This window comes from Paramisgurnus dabryanus, chromosome 11 (genome assembly GCF_030506205.2).
Source record: "Paramisgurnus dabryanus chromosome 11, PD_genome_1.1, whole genome shotgun sequence".
Taxonomy (NCBI): Eukaryota; Metazoa; Chordata; class Actinopteri; order Cypriniformes; family Cobitidae; genus Paramisgurnus; species Paramisgurnus dabryanus.
The window spans coordinates 39,819,802-39,843,899 of record NC_133347.1 but is presented as its reverse complement, the minus strand read 5'-3'; the positions used below and the strand labels follow the sequence as shown (position 1 = coordinate 39,843,899).

The 24,098-nt window shown below is 40.3% G+C and overlaps 3 long non-coding RNA genes across 8 annotated transcripts in view; 1 reads left to right on the top strand and 2 right to left on the bottom strand.

The window, feature by feature from the left end:
- Window positions 1-24,098, bottom strand: part of LOC135765263 (uncharacterized) — a 612,169-nt gene that overhangs the window by 422,182 nt on the left and 165,889 nt on the right. The window lies entirely within an intron of this gene.
- On the bottom strand, window positions 9,754-13,889 carry LOC135753305 (uncharacterized). 6 transcript variants are annotated; one of them, XR_012337893.1, is made up of 11 exons: window positions 13,349-13,889; window positions 12,905-13,003; window positions 12,761-12,815; window positions 12,382-12,660; window positions 12,043-12,083; window positions 11,810-11,892; window positions 11,421-11,498; window positions 11,195-11,258; window positions 10,994-11,116; window positions 10,684-10,784; window positions 9,754-10,364 (listed from the first exon to the last, which is right to left on the bottom strand). It is a non-coding gene; the product is annotated as an uncharacterized lncRNA (long non-coding RNA). The 6 variants fall into 6 exon arrangements; XR_010533580.2 differs by having other exon boundaries at window positions 9,755-10,364; window positions 10,994-11,093; window positions 13,349-13,888; XR_012337891.1 differs by having other exon boundaries at window positions 9,756-10,364; window positions 10,994-11,093; window positions 11,195-11,261; window positions 12,905-12,994; window positions 13,349-13,887.
- LOC135753316 (uncharacterized) lies at window positions 20,080-22,401 on the top strand. The gene is made up of 3 exons (XR_012337890.1): window positions 20,080-20,277; window positions 20,393-20,753; window positions 20,914-22,401. It is a non-coding gene; the product is annotated as an uncharacterized lncRNA (long non-coding RNA).

The following is a 24,098-nucleotide window of genomic DNA, read 5'->3' as shown; positions in this document are numbered from 1 at the left end:
AAGGCATTTTAGGCCGAATTGGGCACTTTGCACGAAAAGTCACAGTCCAACCTGAAATGTTGAAATCGCTTGAAAAATGTTTTTCTGAGCTGGAAATGCCTTTAAACGACATTTCTCATCATAAGAATGCCCCTGAAGGCATTTTAGGCCGAATTGGGCACTTTTGCACGAAAAGTCACAGTCCAACCTGAAATGTTGAAATCGCTTGAAAAATGCTTTTCTGAGCTGGAAATGCCTTTAAACGACATTTCTCATCATAAGAATGCCCTGAAGGCCATTTTAGGCCGAATTGGGCACTTCTGCACGAAAAGTCACAGTCCAACCTGAAATGTTGAAATCGCTTGAAAAATGCTTTTCTGAGCTGGAAATGCCTTTAAACGACATTTCTCATCATAAGAATGCCCCTGAAGGCATTTAGGCCGAATTGGGGCACTTTTGCACGAAAAAGTCACAGTCCAACCTGAAATGTTGAAATCGCTTGAAAAATGCTTTTCTGAGCTGGAAATGCCTTTAAACGACATTTCTCATCATAAGAATGCCCCTGAAGGCATTTTTAGGCCGAATTGGGCACTTTCTGCAACGAAAAGTCACAGTCCAACCTGAAATGTTGAAATCGCTTGAAAAATGCTTTTCTGAGCTGGAAATGCCTTTAAACGACATTTCTCAAAATAGAATGCCCCTGAAGGCATTTTAGGCCGAATTGGGCACTTTTGCACGAAAAGTCACAGTCCAACCTGAAATGTTGAAATCGCTTGAAAAATGCTTTTCTGAGCTGGAAATGCCTTTAAACGACATTTCTCATCATAAGAATGCCCCTGAAGGCATTTTAGGCCGAATTGGGCACTTTTGCACGAAAAGTCACAGTCCAACCTGAAATGTTGAAATCGCTTGAAAAATGCTTTTCTGCGCTGGAAATGCCTTTAAACGACATTTCTCATCATAAGAATGCCCCTGAAGGCATTTTAGGCCGAATTGGGCACTTTTGCACGAAAAGTCACAGTCCAACCTGAAATGTTGAAATCGCTTGAAAAATGCTTTTCTGAGCTGGAAATGCCTTTAAACGACATTTCTCATCATAAGAATGCCCCTGAAGGCATTTTAGGCCGAATTGGGCACTTTTGCACGAAAAGTCACAGTCCAACCTGAAATGTTGAAAATCGCTTTGAAAAATGCTTTTTCTGAGCTGGAAATGCCTTTAAACAACATTTCTCATCATAAGAATGCCCCTGAAGGCATTTTAGGCCGAATTGGGCACTTTTGCACGAAAAGTCACAGTCCAACCTGAAATGTTGAAATCGCTTGAAAAATGCTTTTCTGAGCTGGAAATGCCTTTAGACGACATTTCTCATCATAAGAATGCCCCTGAAGGCAATTTTAGGCCGAATTGGGCACTTTTGCACGAAAAGTCACAGTCCAACCTGAAATGTTGAAATCGCTTGAAAAATGCTTTTTCTGAGCTGGAAATGCCTTTAAAACGACATTTCTCATCATAAGAATGCCCCTGAAGGCATTTTAGGCCGAATTGGGCACTTTTGCACGAAAAGTCACAGTCCAACCTGAAATGTTGAAATCGCTTGAAAAATGCTTTTCTAAGCTGGAAATGCCTTTAAAACGACATTTCTCATCATAAGAATGCCCCTGAAGGCATTTTAGGCGAATTGGGGCACTTTTGCACGAAAAGTCACAGTCCAACCTGAAATGTTGAAATCGCTTGAAAATGTTTTTCTGAGCTGGAAATGCCTTTAAACGACATTTCTCATCATAAGAATGCCCCTGAAGGCATTTTAGGCCGAATTGGGCACTTTTGCACGAAAAGTCACAGTCCAACCTGAAATGTTGAAATCGCTTGAAAAATGCTTTTCTGAGCTGGAAATGCCTTTAAACGACATTTCTCATCATAAGAATGCCCCTGAAGGCATTTTAGGCCGAATTGGGGCACTTCTGCACGAAAAGTCACAGTCCAACCTGAAATGTTGAAATCGCTTGAAAAATGCTTTTCTGAGCTGGAAATGCCTTTAAACGACATTTCTCATCATAAGAATGCCCTGAAGGCATTTTAGGCCGAATTGGGCACTTTTGCACGAAAAGTCACAGTCCAACCTGAAATGTTGAAATCGCTTGAAAAATGCTTTTCTGAGCTGGAAATGCCTTTAAACGACATTTCTCATCATAAGAATGCCCCTGAAGGCATTTTAGGCCGAATTGGGCACTTCTGCACGAAAAGTCACAGTCCAACCTGAAATGTTGAAATCGCTTGAAAAATGCTTTTCTGAGCTGGAAATGCCTTTAAACGACATTTCTCATCATAAGAATGCCCCTGAAGGCATTTTAGGGCCGAATTGGGCACTTTTGCACGAAAAGTCACAGTCCAACCTGAAATGTTGAAATCGCTTGAAAAATGCTTTTCTGAGCTGGGAAATGCCTTTAAACGACATTTCTCATCATAAGAATGCCCCTGAAGGCATTTTAGGCCGAATTGGGCACTTTTGCACGAAAAGTCACAGTCCAACCTGAAATGTTGAAATCGCTTGAAAAATGCTTTTCTGCGCTGGAAATGCCTTTAAACTACATTTTCTCATCATAAGAATGCCCCTGAAGGCATTTTAGGCCGAACTGGGCACTTTTGCACGAAAAGTCACAGTCCAACCTGAAATGTTGAAATCGCTTGAAAAATGCTTTTCTGAGCTGGAAATGCCTTTAAACGACATTTCTCATCATAAGAATGCCCCTGAAGGCATTTTAGGCCGAATTGGGCACTTTTGCACGAAAAGTCACAGTCCAACCTGAAATGTTGAAATCGCTTGAAAAATGCTTTTCTGAGCTGGAAATGCCTTTAAACGACATTTCTCATCATAAGAATGCCCCTGAAGGCATTTTAGGCCGAATTGGGCACTTTTGCACGAAAAGTCACAGTCCAACCTGAAATGTTGAAATCGCTTGAAAAATGCTTTTCTGAGCTGGAAATGCTTTTAAACGACATTTCTCATCATAAGAATGCCCCTGAAGGCATTTTAGGCCGAATTGGGCACTTTTGCACGAAAAGTCACAGTCCAACCTGAAATGTTGAAATCGCTTGAAAAATGCTTTTCTGAGCTGGAAATGCCTTTAAACGACATTTCTCATCAATAAGAATGCCCCTGAAGGCATTTTAGGCCGAATTGGGCACTTTTGCACGAAAAGTCACAGTCCAACCTGAAATGTTGAAATCGCTTGAAAAATGTTTTTCTGAGCTGGAAATGCCTTTAAACGACATTTCTCATCATAAGAATGCCCCTGAAGGCATTTTAGGCCGAATTGGGCACTTTTGCACGAAAAGTCACAGTCCAACCTGAAATGTTGAAATCGCTTGAAAAATGCTTTTTCTGAGCTGGAAATGCCTTTAAACGACATTTCTCATCATAAGAATGCCCCTGAAGGCATTTTAGGCCGAATTGGGCACTTCTGCACGAAAAGTCACAGTCCAACCTGAAATGTTGAAATCGCTTGAAAAATGCTTTTCTGAGCTGGAAATGCCTTTAAACGACATTTCTCATCATAAGAATGCCCCTGAAGGCATTTTAGGCCGAATTGGGCACTTTTGCACGAAAAGTCACAGTCCAACCTGAAATGTTGAAATCGCTTGAAAAATGCTTTTCTGAGCTGGAAATGCCTTTAAACGACATTTCTCATCATAAGAATGCCCCTGAAGGCATTTTAGGCCGAATTGGGCACTTCTGCACGAAAAGTCACAGTCCCAACCTGAAATGTTGAAATCGCTTGAAAAATGCTTTTCTGAGCTGGAAATGCCTTTTAAACGACATTTCTCAAAATAAGAATGCCCCTGAAGGCATTTTAGGCCGAATTGGGCACTTTTGCACGAAAAGTCACAGTCCAACCTGAAATGTTGAAATCGCTTGAAAAATGCTTTTCTGAGCTGGAAATGCCTTTAAACGACATTTCTCATCATAAGAATGCCCCTGAAGGCATTTTAGGCCGAATTGGGCACTTTTGCACGAAAAGTCACAGTCCAACCTGAAATGTTGAAATCGCTTGAAAAATGCTTTTCTGCGCTGGAAATGCCTTTAAACGACATTTCTCATCATAAGAATGCCCCTGAAGGCATTTTAGGCCGAATTGGGCACTTTTGCACGAAAAGTCACAGTCCAACCTGAAATGTTGAAATCGCTTGAAAAATGCTTTTCTGAGCTGGAAATGCCTTTAAACGACATTTCTCATCATAAGAATGCCCCTGAAGGCATTTAGGCCGAATTGGGCACTTCTGCACGAAAAGTCACAGTCCAACCTGAAATGTTGAAATCGCTTGAAAAAATGCTTTTCTGAGCTGGAAATGCCTTTAAACGACATTTCTCATCATAAGAATGCCCCTGAAGGCATTTTAGGCCGAATTGGGCACTTTTGCACGAAAAGTCACAGTCCAACCTGAAATGTTGAAATCGCTTGAAAAATGCTTTTCTGAGCTGGAAATGCCTTTAAACGACATTTCTCATCATAAGAATGCCCCTGAAGGCATTTTAGGCCGAATTGGGCACTTTTGCACGAAAAGTCACAGTCCAACCTGAAATGTTGAAATCGCTTGAAAAATGCTTTTCTGTGCTGGAAATGCCTTTAAACGACATTTCTCATCATAAGAATGCCCCTGAAGGCATTTTAGGCCGAATTGGGCACTTCTGCACGAAAAGTCAAAGTCCAACCTGAAATGTTGAAATCGCTTGAAAAATGCTTTTCTGAGCTGGAAATGCCTTTAAACGACATTTCTCATCATAAGAATGCCCCTGAAGGCATTTTAGGCCGAATTGGGCACTTTTGCACGAAAAGTCACAGTCCAACCTGAAATGTTGAAATCGCTTGAAAAATGCTTTTCTGAGCTGGAAATGCCTTTAAACGACATTTCTCATCATAAGAATGCCCCTGAAGGCATTTTAGGCCGATATGGGCACTTTTGCACGAAAAGTCACAGTCCAACCTGAAATGTTGAAATCGCTTGAAAAATGCTTTTTCTGAGCTGTAAATGCCTTTAAACGACATTTCTCATCATAAGAATGCCCCTGAAGGCATTTTAGGCCGAATTGGGCACTTTTGCACGAAAAGTCACAGTCCAACCTGAAATGTTGAAATCGCTTGAAAAATGCTTTTCTGAGCTGGAAATGCCTTTAAACGGCATTTCTCATCATAAGAATGCCCCTGAAGGCATTTTAGGCCGAATTGGGCACTTCTGCACGAAAAGTCAAAGTCCAACCTGAAAATGTTGAAATCGCTTGAAAAATGCTTTTCTGAGCTGGAAATGCCTTTAAACGACATTTCTCATCATAAGAATGCCCCTGAAGGCATTTTAGGCCGAATTGGGTACTTTTGAACGAAAAGTCACAGTCCAACCTGAAATGTTGAAATCGCTTGAAAAATGCTTTTCTGAGCTGGAAATGCCTTTAAACGACATTTCTCATCATAAGAATGCCCCTGAAGGCATTTTAGGCCGAATTGGGCACTTTTGCACGAAAAGTCACAGTCCAACCTGAAATGTTGAAATCGCTTGAAAAATGCTTTTCTGAGCTGGAAATGCCTTTAAACGACATTTCTCATCATAAGAATGCCCCTGAAGGCATTTTAGGCCGAATTGGGCACTTCTGCACGAAAAGTCACAGTCCAACCTGAAATGTTGAAATCGCTTGAAAAAATGCTTTTCTAAACTGGAAATGCCTTTAAAACGACATTTCTCATCATAAGAATGCCCCTGAAGGCATTTTAGGCCGAATTGGGCACTTTTTGCACGAAAAGTCACAGTCCAACCTGAAATGTTGAAATCGCTTGAAAAATGTTTTTCTCAGCTGGAAATGCCTTTAAACGACATTTCTCATCATAAGAATGCCCTGAAGGCATTTTAGGCCGAATTGGGCACTTTTGCACGAAAAGTCACAGTCCAACCTGAAATGTTGAAATCGCTTGAAAAATGCTTTTCTGAGCTGGAAATGCCTTTAAACGACATTTCTCATCATAAGAATGCCCCTGAAGGCATTTTAGGCCGAATTGGGCACTTTTGCACGAAAAGTCACAGTCCAACCTGAAATGTTGAAATCGCTTGAAAAATGCTTTTCTGAGCTGGAAATGCCTTTAAACGACATTTCTCATCATAAGAATGCCCCTGAAGGCATTTTAGGCCGAATTGGGCACTTTTGCACGAAAAGTCACTGTCCAACCTGAAATGTTGAAATCGCTTGAAAAATGCTTTTCTGAGCTGGAAATGCCTTTAAACGACATTTCTCATCATAAGAATGCCCCTGAAGGCATTTTAGGCCGAATTGGGCACTTTTGCACGAAAAGTCACAGTCCAACCTGAAATGTTGAAATCGCTTGAAAAATGCTTTTCTGAGCTGGAAATGCCTTTAAACGACATTTCTCATCATAAGAATGCCCCTGAAGGCATTTTAGGCCGAATTGGGCACTTTTGCACGAAAAGTCACAGTCCAACCTGAAATGTTGAAATCGCTTGAAAAATGCTTTTCTGAGCTGGAAATGCCTTTAAACGACATTTCTCATCATAAGAATGCCCCTGAAGGCATTTTAGGCCGAATTGGGCACTTCTGCACGAAAAGTCACAGTCCAACCTGAAATGTTGAAATCGCTTGAAAAATGCTTTTCTGAGCTGGAAATGCCTTTAAACGACATTTCTCATCATAAGAATGCCCCTGAAGGCATTTTAGGCCGAACTGGGCACTTTTGCACGAAAAGTCACAGTCCAACCTGAAATGTTGAAATCGCTTGAAAAATGCTTTTCTGTGCTGGAAATGCCTTTAAACGACATTTCTCATCATAAGAATGCCCCTGAAGGCATTTTAGGCCGAATTGGGCACTTCTGCACGAAAAGTCAAAGTCCAACCTGAAATGTTGAAATCGCTTGAAAAATGCTTTTCTGAGCTGGAAATGCCTTTAAACGACATTTCTCATCATAAGAATGCCCCTGAAGGCATTTTAGGCCGAATTGGGCACTTTTGCACGAAAAGTCACAGTCCAACCTGAAATGTTGAAATCGCTTGAAAAATGCTTTTCTGAGCTGGAAATGCCTTTAAACGACATTTCTCATCATAAGAATGCCCCTGAAGGCATTTTAGGCCGAATTGGGCACTTTTGCACGAAAAGTCACAGTCCAACCTGAAATGTTGAAATCGCTTGAAAAATGCTTTTCTGAGCTGGAAATGCCTTTAAACGACATTTCTCATCATAAGAATGCCCCTGAAGGCATTTTAGGCCGAATTGGGCACTTTTGCACGAAAAGTCACAGTCCAACCTGAAATGTTGAAATCGCTTGAAAAATGCTTTTCTGAGCTGGAAATGCCTTTAAACGACATTTCTCATCATAAGAATGCCCCTGAAGGCATTTTAGGCCGAATTGGGCACTTTTGCACGAAAAGTCACAATCCAACCTGAAATGTTGAAATCGCTTGAAAAATGCTTTTCTGAGCTGGAAATGCCTTTAAACGACATTTCTCATCATAAGAATGCCCCTGAAGGCATTTTAGGCCGAATTGGGCACTTTTGCACGAAAAGTCACAGTCCAACCTGAAATGTTGAAATCGCTTGAAAAATGCTTTTCTGAGCTGGAAATGCCTTTAAACGACATTTCTCATCATAAGAATGCCCCTGAAGGCATTTTAGGCCGAATTGGGCACTTTTGCACGAAAAGTCACAGTCCAACCTGAAATGTTGAAATCGCTTGAAAAATGCTTTTCTTAGCTGGAAATGCCTTTAAACGACATTTCTCATCATAAGAATGCCCCTGAAGGCATTTTAGGCCGAATTGGGCACTTTTGCACGAAAAGTCACAGTCCAACCTGAAATGTTGAAATCGCTTGAAAAATGCTTTTCTGAGCTGGAAATGCCTTTAAACGACATTTCTCATCATAAGAATGCCCCTGAAGGCATTTTAGGCCGAATTGGGCACTTTTGCACGAAAAGTCACAGTCCAACCTGAAATGTTGAAATCGCTTGAAAAATGCTTTTCTGAGCTGGAAATGCCTTTAAACGACATTTCTCATCATAAGAATGCCCCTGAAGGCATTTTAGGCCGAATTGGGCACTTTTGCACGAAAAGTCACAGTCCAACCTGAAATGTTGAAATCGCTTGAAAAATGTTTTTCTGAGCTGGAAATGCCTTTAAACGACATTTCTCATCATAAGAATGCCCCTGAAGGCATTTTAGGCCGAATTGGGCACTTTTGCACGAAAAGTCACAGTCCAACCTGAAATGTTGAAATCGCTTGAAAAATGCTTTTCTGAGCTGGAAATGCCTTTAAACGACATTTCTCATCATAAGAATGCCCCTGAAGGCATTTTAGGCTGATTTGGGCACTTTTGCACGAAAAGTCACAGTCCAACCTGAAATGTTGAAATCGCTTGAAAAATGCTTTTCTGAGCTGGAAATGCCTTTAAACGACATTTCTCATCATAAGAATGCCCCTGAAGGCATTTTAGGCCAATGTGGGCACTTTTGCACGAAAAGTCACAGTCCAACCTGAAATGTTGAAATCGCTTGAAAAATGCTTTTCTGAGCTGGAAATGCCTTTAAACGACATTTCTCATCATAAGAATGCCCCTGAAGGCATTTTAGGCCGAATTGGGCACTTTTGCACGAAAAGTCACAGTCCAACCTGAAATGTTGAAATCGCTTGAAAAATGCTTTGCTGAGCTGGAAATGCCTTTAAACGACATTTCTCATCATAAGAATGCCCCTGAAGGCGTTTTAGGCCGAATTGGGCACTTTTGCACGAAAAGTCACAGTGCAACCTGAAATGTTGAAATCACTTGAAAAATGCTTTTCTGAGCTGGAAATGCCTTTAAACGACATTTCTCATCATAAGAATGCCCCTGAAGGCGTTTTAGGCCGAATTGGGCACTTTAGCACGAAAAGTCACAGTCCAACCTGAAATGTTGAAATCGCTTGAAAAATGCTTTTCTGAGCTGGAAATGCCTTTAAACGACATTTCTCATCATAAGTATGCCCCTGAAGGCATTTTAGGCCGAATTGGGCACTTTTGCACGAAAAGTCACAGTCCAACCTGAAATGTTGAAATCGCTTGAAAAATGCTTTTCTGAGCTGGAAATGCCTTTAAACGACATTTCTCATCATAAGAATGCCCCTGAAGGCATTTTAGGCCTAATTGGGCACTTTTGCACGAAAAGTCACAGTCCAACCTGAAATGTTGAAATCGCTTGAAAAATGCTTTTCTGAGCTGGAAATGCCTTTAAACGACATTTCTCATCATAAGAATGCCCCTGAAGGCATTTTAGGCCGAATTGGGCACTTTTGCACGAAAAGTCACAGTCCAACCTGAAATGTTGAAATCGCTTGGAAAAATGCTTTTCTGTGCTGGAAATGCCTTTAAATGACATTTCTCATCATAAGAATGCCCCTGAAGGCATTTTAGGCCGAATTGGGCACTTTTGCACGAAAAGTCACAGTCCAACCTGAAATGTTGAAATCGCTTGAAAAATGCTTTTCTGAGCTGGAAATGCCTTTAACCCAGCAAACATTTGGACGTGTGATGACCGTTGAAAAGACGTCCGTTCGTCACGTCCCGTCCTGGTTGAAAAATAGTTCCAAAATGAAAATCCAACCGACGTCTTTGACGTCATCTGACCGTGAATCACACGTCTTTTCTGCACGGTCCGTGCACGTCTAAAAATGTCCTCTTCTGGACTGTAATATGAGTCTCTGCTTAATTCAGGTGTTATACTCACTTAAACGTGCATATAAAACAGGCTAGTTTGTACAATTGTAATAGGCAATTATTAAGGTTCTTAAAATACACAAATTCAGTCCAGTCAAACCTGAACGTCTTTATAACGTTGTAATCACGTGTATTTCACAAACACATTAAAGAACACATTATTTATGGATACAAGCAAAAAAAGAAGCATGTTCTGATTTAGCACTTTTTATTTTTTTAAACCGTTTAACTATAATAACAATTTCAAAATACTTTACTCTATAAAAGGATAGTTCACCCAAAATGATTATTTAGTAATTTACTCTCTCTTATGTTTCAAACCTGTATACTTTTCTATGTTCTGCTGAACACAAAGATATTTGAAAGAATAGAAAGCAGATCTCACAACCCAGTACTACAATTTTAAAAAAAAATTATTGACAGTTAGCTTGGTTACAAACATTTTTCAATCTTTGTGTTCAGCAGAAAATAGAAATGTATACAGGTTTGAAACATGTGGGTAAAAAAATTATAACAATTTTCATTTTTGGGTGAACTCTCTCTTTAACACATTACAGCTCTTTGGCTTATTTAGCTTGAGGTCGTCTGCCATAGCTGCATCTATTTCCGAGTCTGTGGCATTTGGGCTCCACCTCTTCACAGCATCTGAGGGAAGAGAAGAATGTTTCTTTTTAAAATAAATACAATTAAAATACAATACAATATATAGTATAAAGATGTTCTGCATTAAATAAGTGTTAGATCAGTTGTGGGGGAAACAGCATTTGTCCCCTCCCTCTACAAAACCACTGTGGTGCCCTTGAGAAAGACCCTTAACTAGGTTTGTAATTGTCAAAAAATGAACAGGATATTTCTGATAAAGACAGGTGAGCTGTGATGTCCCCTAAATCCATAAATCATAGCAATAAAAATTACATCAATATACAAAAACAAGTTTTTTAGATCAACATATTCCCCAAATTACCTTGAATAACATAATACAAAGGTGTGCCTTTAAAAGACTTCTTTTCCAGATGTCCACCACCCCTCATATTGAACTTTGCCATAAGACAATTAGACATCATTCTGTGAAATAAATGTATGATTACTTCACCTTAGACAAATTACCTAAATGGTCAATAAATCACAATTAACAGTAATGTGCAACATAGCAATTGCATGCAATGTTCAAACATAAACTATGTTTTAACATTTCACAACTACTCATCTATCATGTAACAAGTGCTATAAACTATATCCTCATCCATAAGTTTTGATGACAAGTAATGGCTTACACTGAAATTATGTTTTGATTTCTTGTTTTCAGTATGGCTGACTGTTTGAGCCACTCCGAACATTAAAACTTCTGACAAGTAATGTGTGACAGATTAAATCCTGAAATGAAGTAATATAAATAGCTGGGTTAATGGTGGTAATCAACATATATTCCTGAAATATTATGGTGCAAGATTACACAATTCAAGAGAAATACATACCTGTTCATAACATTGTTCACGCAGTCTCTGACAGAATATCCACCAGCTCAGACAGTTGCTGGACCTACTTGTGAAAACAATTGAAATAATGTTATAGAAAGATAGATGGTAATATATATATACATATTCTTTATGTCACAACTTACGCAGGTCAACTTATCAACATCTTTGATGTATTCATAATTTATTCATAATGCAAAATACACAGTCATATAGCATTTCTTACTTCTTGCATTTGAAGCTAAGGCCATAGGTGAAGAATCAGGTAGTCTCCATCCTGTTAGTTTTTCTTGTGTTACCTCACCTGGACAAATATAGTTAATTACATGGTAGTGTAATATTTTAACAGTATATATAAATAACTTCACAGTGTAATACTGCATTAGTTATGAAATTAGCTGTCTGTACTTTTAGGTCTTTGTGGTTGAGCAATGACAGACATTATAAGCTCTGTATTTGTAACTATTAACTCAGATTCAGAGAAATGTACATGTTTATACTCTAAGCTGTGTTGTCACTAATGTAAAATCTAGGGCTGCACGATAAATCACATGCGATATCATGCACATCTCGTCAGTAAAGCCAGTTCCTTGATTAGTAGTAAATTGCCATCACCTGCTTTCAGATGGATGCTCTCTGGGATTGGGGTGCCCTCTGGTACTGGGGCGTCAATCCAGAATTTGGGATTGTAGAGAATACTATATAGACATTAAAAACAAAAGTAGTGAAAAATGATAAGTTATTTAAGGTAAGAAAGAACTCATTAATGAATGAATAACACCATAATTGTATGATTTAAAAAATCCTCTTTTAGGTGTATGACAATACACAAGAAAACAATACTATGCCTCTTTCGGTTGTCTGTAAGATGGCTGTTCATTATGTGACCCTGCGAAACAAATGACACCTTGCATGTAATTTCATTAAGTACAATAAACATACACATGCACAATGTATTTTAAAAAATACATAGTAGTGTAAAATATTAAAATAAATCACTTTTTATATCAAAGTTTTGGGATATTATGTTGACATTCAGGCAAAACCCTGACTCATGAAATACATTTTTACCTAAAAATGAGAATGACATTATAAAGGCAAAAGTGTATGCACTTAGGAGCCAAGCAATGTGTTTGTATAGTGTGGAAATGCACCAAAAAAATAACAAAAGTATCAGTAGCACGTACGTCTCATAGTGTCACAGTTATTCTAGGGTATAGATCAATCACACCATCTTGATACCGATGTTTACTGTCATGAAGTGTGCCTGTGTAAACAAAATACACCAAAACAATTTATATACATTTTTGAGTTTCATATCAAAATATATAAAAGTCCTTTATGAAAAAAATCATGCTTTTTCGTAGTATTAAGCAAAGAAGTCAAAAACTTACAACTTAATATAGGGTAGACAAAGTCAGGGGTCGGGCACGTCTAATCCAAGTGTGTTGGACACAAAACTTGATCTTTAGCACAAACAAGGACATGAGACACATTAGAACATTAACAAATTTGTAGACTGTTTAAGCCATATCTACAAAAATTCATATCTACAGTTTTCCATACCTTTTTTTATCGTTTGTAGAATGCGCATCTTTATTTGGTTTGTGTTGATCTTCAACTGTAAATAAAACAACATTGTAATTAATTATATTAACTCCACAATAACAACTCCAATTTGTTAATGTATTTTCAAACTGAGGCATTTACCTGACTTGGGTTTTGGGTGGTTATATTTTGGAGGGTCTGTGTAGGACACAGTGCCTTTAACAGCTTGTTTATTTTTATTTGGATGAGGTTCTGCTTTTCCTTTGTACAAAACAAAAGCAAAGGAAGTTAATCAAACAAACACTATCACTAAGCTGAACTTTTAATGCAAAACAGTATTTAATATTTTGCATGTGCAATGTTTAGGCAATCAAATCATTGTAATTCCATTAATGCCAAATAACTTTTATTTTTCAGATAATTTGCTTTCTGAAAGAGACTTTCAAGAGGCTACATTAATAAGTTACAGTAATAACTTTGACTGTATCCTTAAACATACTTTATACCATGTCAGTGTGGACAATTCTGGCAACGTTTATTTCGGAGCCTTTGTGTCAAACAAGTAAAACTTAAGCACGTTAATCAAACAATACACAATGTACTTACCCAACAGTAGATTTTGCATAATATATAGACAAAACTCCCTCGTAACCGCTCCTCGTGTTTGAATGTGAACTTCCGGAAGAACGCGTGACGTGACCACTATCTCGCGAGATAATCTGTCCTATCGCGGGATTTTGTAATATCCCGAGATGTATCACTATATTTCTTAAAATAATCTTACAAACACAGTTTTTGAAAATACATCCAACTCAGACCTAAATTGTGACCGGATATGTATCTGTTTTACATTTATATGCATACATTCAATAATAAAACAGGTTGAAATAATGACTAAAATGCAGTGTGGCTTTGCAATCACACGGGGCACTTTGTGATTATAATTTATTTAAACAAGATAAAGTTAATATATTTACTTTGTATACAAATCGTGTATTTCATAAAGATTATTCCGTTTTTTTCCTACGAGTCTAGTCTAGACGTGTAAAAGACGTGAGTAGACGTCTATTCATAACCTCTTAAAAACTACTTTGTTCACTTAAATTATTTATTGCAGTATTAACCAAGGTGTACGCACAGCATTTGCATATTTCACAAGGACTACATAAATGCATTTAAGGACATGTTGTGCTTTTGTGCCGTCCAGGAGCGACTAATTTTGGACGGGGAGACAACGTTGATTTCGGACCAATATTACACCATTTGTGGCGTCCTGCCGCGACCTCTTTTGGCCGAGGAGACGACGTTGCCGTCCGACCAATGTTTGCTGGGAAACGACATTTCTCATCATAAGAATGCCCCTGAAGGCATTTTAGGCCGAATTGGGCACTTTTGCACGAAAAGTCACAGTCCAACCTGAAATGTTGAAATCGCTTGAAAAATGCTTTTCTGAGCTGGAAATGCCTTTAAACGACATTTCTCATCATAAGAATGCCCCTGAAGGCATTTTAGGCCGAATTGGGCACTTCTGCACGAAAAGTCACAGTCCAACCTGAAATGTTGAAATCGCTTGAAAAATGCTTTTCTGAGCTGGAAATGCCTTTAAACGACATTTCTCATCATAAGAATGCCCCTGAAGGCATTTTAGGCCGAATTGGGCACTTTTGCACGAAAAGTCACAGTCACCCCTGAAATGTTGAAATCGCTTGAAAAATGCTTTTCTGAGCTGGAAATGCCTTTAAACGACATTTCTCATCATAAGAATGCCCCTGAAGGCATTTTAGGCCGATATGGGCACTTTTGCACGAAAAGTCACAGTCCAACCTGAAATGTTGAAATCGCTTGAAAAATGCTTTTCTGAGCTGGAAATGCCTTTAAACGACATTTCTCATCATAAGAATGCCCCTGAAGGCATTTTAGGCCGAATTGGGCACTTTTGCACGAAAAGTCACAGTCCAACCTGAAATGTTGAAATCGCTTGAAAAATGCTTTTCTGAGCTGGAAATGCCTTTAAACGACATTTCTCATCATAAGAATGCCCCTGAAGGCATTTTAGGCCGAATTGGGCACTTTTGCACGAAAAGTCACAGTCCAACCTGAAATGTTGAAATCGCTTGAAAAATGCTTTTCTGAGCTGGAAATGCCTTTAACCCTTGTGTGGTGTTCGTATTTTTGTTACTTAGACGATGTTTGTGGGTCTGGTGGACCCAGAGCATTATTAGTATCTTAAACCAATGCATTCATACAAATTTATGTAATATTGTTTACAGATGTTAACTTTAGCCTTATTGCAAGTAATATAGACAGAATTTATGGTTAATATTGGTCATTTACCACTGGTAGAGGACTATTTATAAACTAAAGTGCCATTCGTTTTTGTGGTAATATGAAATAAAAGAAGGAAATTCTATTCTGATCCAGATATTGGGGGGAAAATCATGTTAATCTTAAATAAGTATAAATGAAACAAAGTTTTTCATCACTGTTGATGTTTAATTATTTGAACTTTTTGAAATTGTACACATTTGTGTCAGTCTACACAGCACAGGCCCCAAACTGAACAGATGCCGTATCATAAGACATCATCCACACTAAACACATAACCTGTTCATGCCAGCCAACACAACACATAAGAAGAAAATGTTTAATGTGTAGCTGTGTTGTGTATGCATTTCTTGCATTTTATACACATATACTGTGTCCATCTGGTCCACACACATTGAAGTACAATGTGTTGCTATTGGCCACAACTTAGAATGATGAAAATACATGGATAATATTTTACTTTCTCTATTATTCACTCTATATCTCTCTCTCTCACACACACATCTTTGTGGGACATTTGGTCCCCACAACGTGATAAATAGCAGGTACACACACCATAGGTTTTGTGGTAAACCCATGGGTTTACAAATGGTAATCAATATACCAAATAACCATGATTACTACTCTTTTACTACAATAAAACTATGGATTTTTTTATAATGGTAAAATGTAGAATGGTTCCTGTTAGACAGAAGGTTAAGTGTTTGGGACAGTAGGTACAGACAAATGTTCATGCACGGCATATAACATGTTGTATCCTTGCGGCATTACAGCAAAAGCAGAAGGAGAAAACTCTGACATGCATCCATCACATATGTACAGTCATGTATACAAACACACTCATGCACTCACAGGAGTCCCAGGTAGGAGAAAAACAGAGTAAAGTTACATAGCACATTCAATTTTTACACTTTTATTAACCCCGGGTCCAGTGGACCCGAACACCACATATGTAATATAAATGTGTAGGGGGGGTGTACAGTGTACATTAATTATAAAGTTGTTTATTTTTATGTTCTTCATAGAAAATGAGCCAAGGCCAATGAATCTGAGGTTGAAACAATAATTAATTGCATAGTTTTTCTTTCAGTAAACATTCAAAACGGGTCCCACAGACCCGAACACCACACAAGGGTTAAACGACATTTCTCATCATAAGAATGCCCCTGAAGGCATTTTAGGCCGAATTGGGCACTTTTGCACGAAAAGTCACAGTCCAACCTGAAATGTTGAAATCGCTTGAAAAATGCTTTTCTGAGCTGGAAATGCCTTTAAACGACATTTCTCATCATAAGAATGCCCCTGAAGGCATTTTAGGCCGAATTGGGCACTTTTGCACGAAAAGTCACAGTCCAACCTGAAATGTTGAAATCGCTTGAAAAATGCTTTTCTGAGCTGGAAATGCCTTTAAACGACATTTCTCATCATAAGAATGCCCCTGAAGGCATTTTAGGCCGAATTGGGCACTTTTGCACGAAAAGTCACAGTCCAACCTGAAATGTTGAAATCGCTTGAAAAATGCTTTTCTGAGCTGGAAATGCCTTTAAACGACATTTCTCATCATAAGAATGCCCCTGAAGGCATTTTAGGCCGAATTGGGCACTTTTGCACGAAAAGTCACAATCCAACTTGAAATGTTGAAATCGCTTGAAAAATGCTTTTCTGAGCTGGAAATGCCTTTAAACGACATTTCTCATCATAAGAATGCCCCTGAAGGCATTTTAGGCCGAATTGGGCACTTTTGCCCGAAAAGTCACAGTCCAACCTGAAATGTTGAAATCGCTTGAAAAATGCTTTTCTGAGCTGGAAATGCCTTTAAACGACATTTCTCATCATAAGAATGCCCCTGAAGGCATTTTAGGCCGCATTGGGCACTTTTGCACGAAAAGTCACAGTCCAACCTGAAATGTTGAAATCGCTTGAAAAATGCTTTTCTGAGCTGGAAATGCCTTTAAACGACATTTCTCATCATAAGAATGCCCCTGAAGGCATTTTAGGCCGAATTGGGCACTTTTGCATGAAAAGTCACAGTCCAACCTGAAATGTTGAAATCGCTTGGAAAATGCTTTTCTGAGCTGGAAATGCCTTTAAACGACATTTCTCATCATAAGAATGCCCCTGAAGGCATTTTAGGCCGAATTGGGGCACTTTTGCATGAAAAGTCAAAGTCCAACCTGAAATGTTGAAATCGCTTGAAAAATGCTTTTCTGAGCTGGAAATGCCTTTAAACGACATTTCTCATCATAAGAATGCCCCTGAAGGCATTTTAGGCCGAATTGGGCACTTTTGCATGAAAAGTCACAGTCCAACCTGAAATGTTGAAATCGCTTGAAAAATGCTTTTCTGAGCTGGAAATGCCTTTAAATGACATTTCTCATCATAAGAATGCCCCTGAAGGCATTTTAGGCCGAATTGGGCACTTTTGCATGAAAAGTCACAGTCCAACCTGAAATGTTGAAATCGCTTGAAAAATGCTTTTCTGAGCTGGAAATGCCTTTAATCGACATTTCTCATCATAAGAATGCTCCTGAAGGCATTTTAGGCCGAATTGGGCACTTTTGCATGAAAAGTCACAATCCAACCTGAAATCGCTTGAAAAATGCTTTTCTGAGCTGGAAATGCCTTTAAACGACATTTCTCATCATAAGAATGCCCCTGAAGGCATTTTAGGCCGAATTGGGCGCTTTTGCATGAAAAGTCACAGTCCAACCTGAAATGTTGAAATCGCTTGAAAAATGCTTTTCTGAGCTGGAAATGCCTTTAAACGACATTTCTCATCATAAGAATGCCCCTGAAGGCATTTTAGGCCGAATTGGGCACTTTTGCATGAAAAGTCACAGTCCAACCTGAAATGTTGAAATCGCTTGAAAAATGCTTTTCTGAGCTGGAAATGCCTTTAAACGACATTTGTCATCATAAGAATGCCCCTGAAGGCATTTTAGGCCGAATTGGGCACTTTTGCATGAAAAGTCACAGTCCAACCTGAAATGTTGAAATCGCTTGAAAAATGCTTTTCTGAGCTGGAAATGCCTTTAAACGACATTTCTCATCATAAGAATGCCCCTGAAGGCATTTTAGGCCGAATTGGGCACTTTTGCACGAAAAGTCACAGTCCTACCTGAAATGTTAAAATCGCTTGAAAAATGCTTTTCTGAGCTGGAAATGCCTTTAAACGACATTTCTCATCATAAGAATGCCCCTGAAGGCATTTTAGGCCGAATTGGGCACTTTTGCACGAAAAGTCACAGTCCAACCTGAAATGTTGAAATCGCTTGAAAAATGCTTTTCTGAGCTGGAAATGCCTTTAAACGACATTTCTCATCATAAGAATGCCCCTGAAGGCATTTTAGGCCGAATTGGGCACTTTTGCACGAAAAGTCACAGTCCAACCTGAAATGTTGAAATCGCTTGAAAAATGCTTTTCTGAGCTGGAAATGCCTTTAAACGACATTTCTCATCATAAGAATGCCCCTGAAGGCATTTTAGGCCGAATTGGGCACTTTTGCACGAAAAGTCACAGTCCAACTTGAAATGTTGAAATCGCTTGAAAAATGCTTTTCTGAGCTGGAAATGCCTTTAAACGACATTTCTCATCATAAGAATGCCCCTGAAGGCATTTTAGGCCGAATTGGGCACTTTTGCACGAAAAGTCACAGTCCAACCTGAAATGTTGAAATCGCTTGAAAAATGCTTTTCTGAGCTGGAAATGCCTTTAAACGACATTTCTCATCATAAGAATGCCCCTGAAGGCATTTTAGGCCGAATTGGGCACTTTTGCACGAAAAGTCACAGTCCAACCTGAAATGTTGAAATCGCTTGAAAAATGCTTTTCTGAGCTGGAAATGCCTTTAAACGACATTTCTCATCATAAGAATGCCCCTGAAGGCATTTTAGGCCGAATTGGGCACTTTTGCACGAAAAGTCACAGTCCAACCTGAAATGTTGAAATCGCTTGAAAAATGCTTTTCTGAGCTGGAAATGCCTTTAAACGACATTTCTCATCATAAGAATGCCCCTGAAGGCATTTTAGGCCGAATTGGGCACTTTTGCACGAAAAGTCCCAGTCCAACCTGAAATGTTGAAATCGCTTGAAAAATGCTTTTCTGAGCTGGAAATGCCTTTAAACGACATTTCTCATCATAAGAATGCCCCTGAAGGCATTTTAGGCCGAATTGGGCACTTTTGCACGAAAAGTCACAGTCCTACCTGAAATGTTGAAATCGCTTGAAAAATGCTTTTCTGAGCTGGAAATGCCTTTAAACGACATTTCTCATCATAAGAATGCCCCTGAAGGCATTTTAGGCCGAATTGGGCACTTTTGCACGAAAAGTCACAGTCCAACCTGAAATGTTGAAATCGCTTGAAAAATGCTTTTCTGAGCTGGAAATGCCTTTAAACGACATTTCTCATCATAAGAATGCCCCTGAAGGCATTTTAGGCCGAATTGGGCACTTTTGCACGAAAAGTCACAGTCCAACCTGAAATGTTGAAATCGCTTGAAAAATGCTTTTCTGAGCTGGAAATGCCTTTAAACGACATTTCTCATCATAAGAATGCCCCTGAAGGCATTTTAGGCCGAATTGGGCACTTTTGCACGAAAAGTCACAGTCCTACCTGAAATGTTGAAATCGCTTGAAAAATGCTTTTCTGAGCTGGAAATGCCTTTAAACGACATTTCTTATCATAAGAATGCCCCTGAAGGCATTTTAGGCCGAATTGGGCACTTTTGCACGAAAAGTCACAGTCCAACCTGAAATCTTGAAATCGCTTGAAAAATGCTTTTCTGAGCTGGAAATGCCTTTAAACGACATTTCTCATCATAAGAATGCCCCTGAAGGTGTCACCCCCAGGGGCTGGCTATGTTTGACTGAAGCAACGCCCCTTCTCAACTTCCACCTCGAGGAGGTCCCCAAAGCCAACCCAATGACCAGACAAACACGAGAACAGGTAAGTAAAATATAAAACAATCTTTATTGAATTTAAATATTTAAAAGGACTGGGGAAATGGGAAAAGGGGAAATTAAAACTAATGAGTCTCTGGCTCCTCCCTCCAGGGAGACTGCAGCCACGGGCAGGCAGGGACAAGGGCAACGGGGGTGCAGACCACCGTAAGCCGGGGGGAGGGGAAACGTCAGGCTCCGGCCTGGTCCCTGCTATCCGTGGCGCCCTCCTTCTTCCTTCCTGGAGGCAGAGTACAAACAGTGCGACTGGTAAGTGAACTTTCCACTATCTGCGTACCTTTTCTGTTCGGCAGGGGGTCTTCGCCCCGCGTGCCTTCACATTTCTCCGTCGTACGTTCACTCTCTGGCTCCTTGTTCTCCACAGGTGGCCGCTGAGACACAAAAGCACTGTTAACTTGGACTTGGGGTATTTCTCACCGGCTCTGCTGTTTACAGCTCTCTTGGTAGGTATCACTTTCCACAGTCTGTTCTCCTAATGTTCACTCTCGTTCTCCTTCTTCTCCACAGGTGGCCGCTGGGACACAAAAGCACTGTTAACTTGGACTTCGAACACTCCTCGCTGGTTCTGCTGTTTACAGCTCTTGGTAGGTATAGCTCTCCACAGTCTGTTCTCTTAATGTTCACTCTCGTTCTCCTTTTGCTCCACAGGTGACTACTGGGACACAAAAGCACTGTTAACTTGAACTTCAAATACCTCTCACCGGCTCTGCTGTTTACAGCTCTTGGTAGGTATAGCTTTCCACAGTCTGTTCTCCAAATGTCCACTCTCGTTCTTCCTTTTTCTCCACAGGTGACCGCTCGTCTGCTGTTTACAGCTCTTGGTAGGTATAGCTTTCCACAGTCTGTTCTCCTAATGTTCACTCTCGTTCTCCTTTTGCTCCACAGGCGACCGCTGGGACACAAAGCACTGTTACTTGGATTTTTGGATGCTTCTCACCTGGTCTGCTGTTTACAGCTCTTGGTAGGTATAGCTTTCCACAGTCTGTTCTCCTAATGTTCACTCTCGTTCTCCTTTTGCTCCACAGGCGACCGCTGGGACACAAAGCACTGTTACTTGGATTTTTGGATGCTTCTCACCTGGTCTGCTGTTTACAGCTCTTGGTAGGTATAGCTTTCCACAGTCTGTTCTCCTAATGTTCTCTCTCGTTCTCCTTTTGCTCCACAGGTGACCGCTGGGACACAAAGCACTGTTACTTGGATTTTGGATGCTTCTCACCTGGTCTGCTGTTTACAGCGCTTGGTAGGTATAGCTTCCTCCGCAGGTCCAGCAGAGGGGCGAAGATGGCACACCGCCTCACCGGGTCGAGCGCTGCCCTATCCTCACTACCCGTAGGGCGATCGAATCCTGGACAGGGGCGCCCCTTTGTAGAGACCACGGGGCGGCGGAACTCTTTCGCCTCCGCCTCTGCGACAGGGGCGGACACAGGTAAGTTTCCAATACAAATAATTCCAATGTTGTACTCACACTCGCTGACAGCTCTTAATCTGCGTCACTTCACGCTCCAAACAGCACACTGCGTATAGTAGCTGGTAATTCCTGAGGTCGTTAGCCTCTCCGTCCTCTGCCCAGTGAAAAATGGATGATGCGGGGTTTCGTCTGACAAGACACACAGCAACCCACAGCAAATACACAGCACCACTTCAACGTGAAAAGTTTACTAATTGCAAAGACTCACTCACCACACTATCAGTGTACACAACAAAGGACGCCCTGCGTTCTCCACTTCGTTTGGGCTGGATGAGGGCGATGGAAATACGACCGGAATGGTAGTTCGTTGCTGTGGCTGTTTGGATGGACGCTTCTGCAGCTCACCCACCACGCTGTTTCAGGGGTAGGGCCGCCCTCCTTCTCCTGTAGGTATCCAACGATTGCACAGGTTAGTTTTTACAAGTCACTCAACACCAGAGTTGATACTCACAGCGGTTTGCCTTTGTTTACGTTGCAACACAAAGTCGGTTTCCTTCCTGCTTTACTCCTTTAATTGTGCCACTTAGACCAATGTTTCTTCTACCCGTAGGATCTTCCTTTAACTCCAGCGTTTCCACCGCAAACTACAACGAGAGAGAGAGAGGGAGAGAGAGAAAATGTAGACAGCCACCAATGTCTATCAACGAGCACAGCTCCGTTCCTCAGCACACACCAAACGCGTCCAACTGTGATCTAACTGCTCTCTAAATACTCCTCCGTGTACTCCAGTTGTCCAATCACCCGGCGATCTCCTTGACTACACACAGCTGTGCTTAATCGACTGATTACAGCCCTTCGCGATGCTGCCGGATGTCCGGTGTTTCCTTTCTCCGGTCTGGGCGGAAACATCGGGGCGGAACCAAACTTTCCCAACTTTTGGTTCCGCCCAAAAAGATCGTCACCTTGTGACAAAGGCATTTTAGGCCGAATTGGGCACTTTTGCATGAAAAGTCCAACCTGAAATGTTGAAATCGCTTGAAAAATGCTTTTATGAGCTGGAAATGCCTTTAAACGACATTTCTCATCATAAGAAGGCATTTTAGGCCGAATTGGGCACTTTTGCATGAAAAGTCACAGTCCAACCTGAAATGTTGAAATCGCTTGAAAAATGCTTTTCTGAGCTGGAAATGCCTTTAAACGACATTTCTCATCATAAGAATACCCCTGAAGACATTTTTAGGCCGAATTGGGCACTTTTGCATGAAAAGTCACAGTCCAACCTGAAATGTTGAAATCGCTTGAAAAATGCTTTTCTGAGCTGGAAATGCCTTTAAACGACATTTCTCATCATAAGAAGGCATTTTAGGCCGAATTGGGCACTTTTGCATGAAAAGTCACAGTCCAACCTGAAATGTTGAAATCACTTGAAAAATGCTTTTCTGAGCTGGAAATGCCTTTAAACGACATTTCTCATCATGAGAATGCCCCTGAAGGCATTTTAGGCCGAATTGGGCACTTTTGCATGAAAAGTCACAGTCCAACCTGAAATGTTGAAATCGCTTGAAAAATGCTTTTCTGAGCTGGAAATGCCTTTAAACGACATTTCTCATCATAAGAATGCCCCTGAAGGCATTTTAGGCTGAATTGGGCACTTTTGCATGAAAAGTCACAGTCCAACCTGAAATTTTGAAATCGCTTGAAAAATGCATTTCTGAGCTGGAAATGCCTTTAAACGACATTTCTCATCATAAGAATGCCCCTGAAGGCATTTTAGGCCGAATTGGGCACTTTTGCATGAAAAGTCACAGTCCAACCTGAAATGTTGAAATCACTTGAAAAATGCTTTTCTGAGCTGGAAATGCCTTTAAACGACATTTCTCATCATAAGAATGCCCCTGAAGGCATTTTAGGCCGAATTGGGCACTTTTGCATGAAAAGTCACAGTCCAACCTGAAATGTTGAAATCGCTTGAAAAATGCTTTTCTGAGCTGGAAATGCCTTTAAACGACATTTCTCATCATAAGAATGCCCCTGAAGGCATTTTAGGCTGAATTGGGCACTTTTGCATGAAAAGTCACAGTCCAACCTGAAATGTTGAAATCGCTTGAAAAATGCTTTTCTGAGCTGTAAATGCCTTTAAACGACATTTCTCATCATAAAAATTCCCCTGAAGGCATTTTAGGCCGAATTGGGCACTTTTGCATGAAAAGTCACAGTCCAACCTGAAATGTTGAAATCGCTTGAAAAATGCTTTTCTGAGCTGGAAATGCCTTTAAACGTCATTTCTCATCATAAGAATGCCCCTGAAGGCATTTTAGGCCGAATTGGGCACTTTTGCATGAAAAGTCACAGTCCAACCTGAAATGTTGAAATCGCTTGAAAAATGCTTTTCTGAGCTGGAAATGCCTTTAAACGACATTTCTCATCATAAGAATGCCCCTGAAGGCATTTTAGGCCGAATTGGGCACTTTTGCATGAAAAGTCACAGTCCAACCTGAAATGTTGAAATCGCTTGAAAAATGCTTTTCTGAGCTGGAAATGCCTTTAAACGACATTTCTCATCACAAGAATTCCCCTGAAGGCATTTTAGGCCGAATTGGGCACTTTTGCATGAAAAGTCACAGTCCAACCTGAAATGTTGAAATCGCTTGAAAAATGCTTT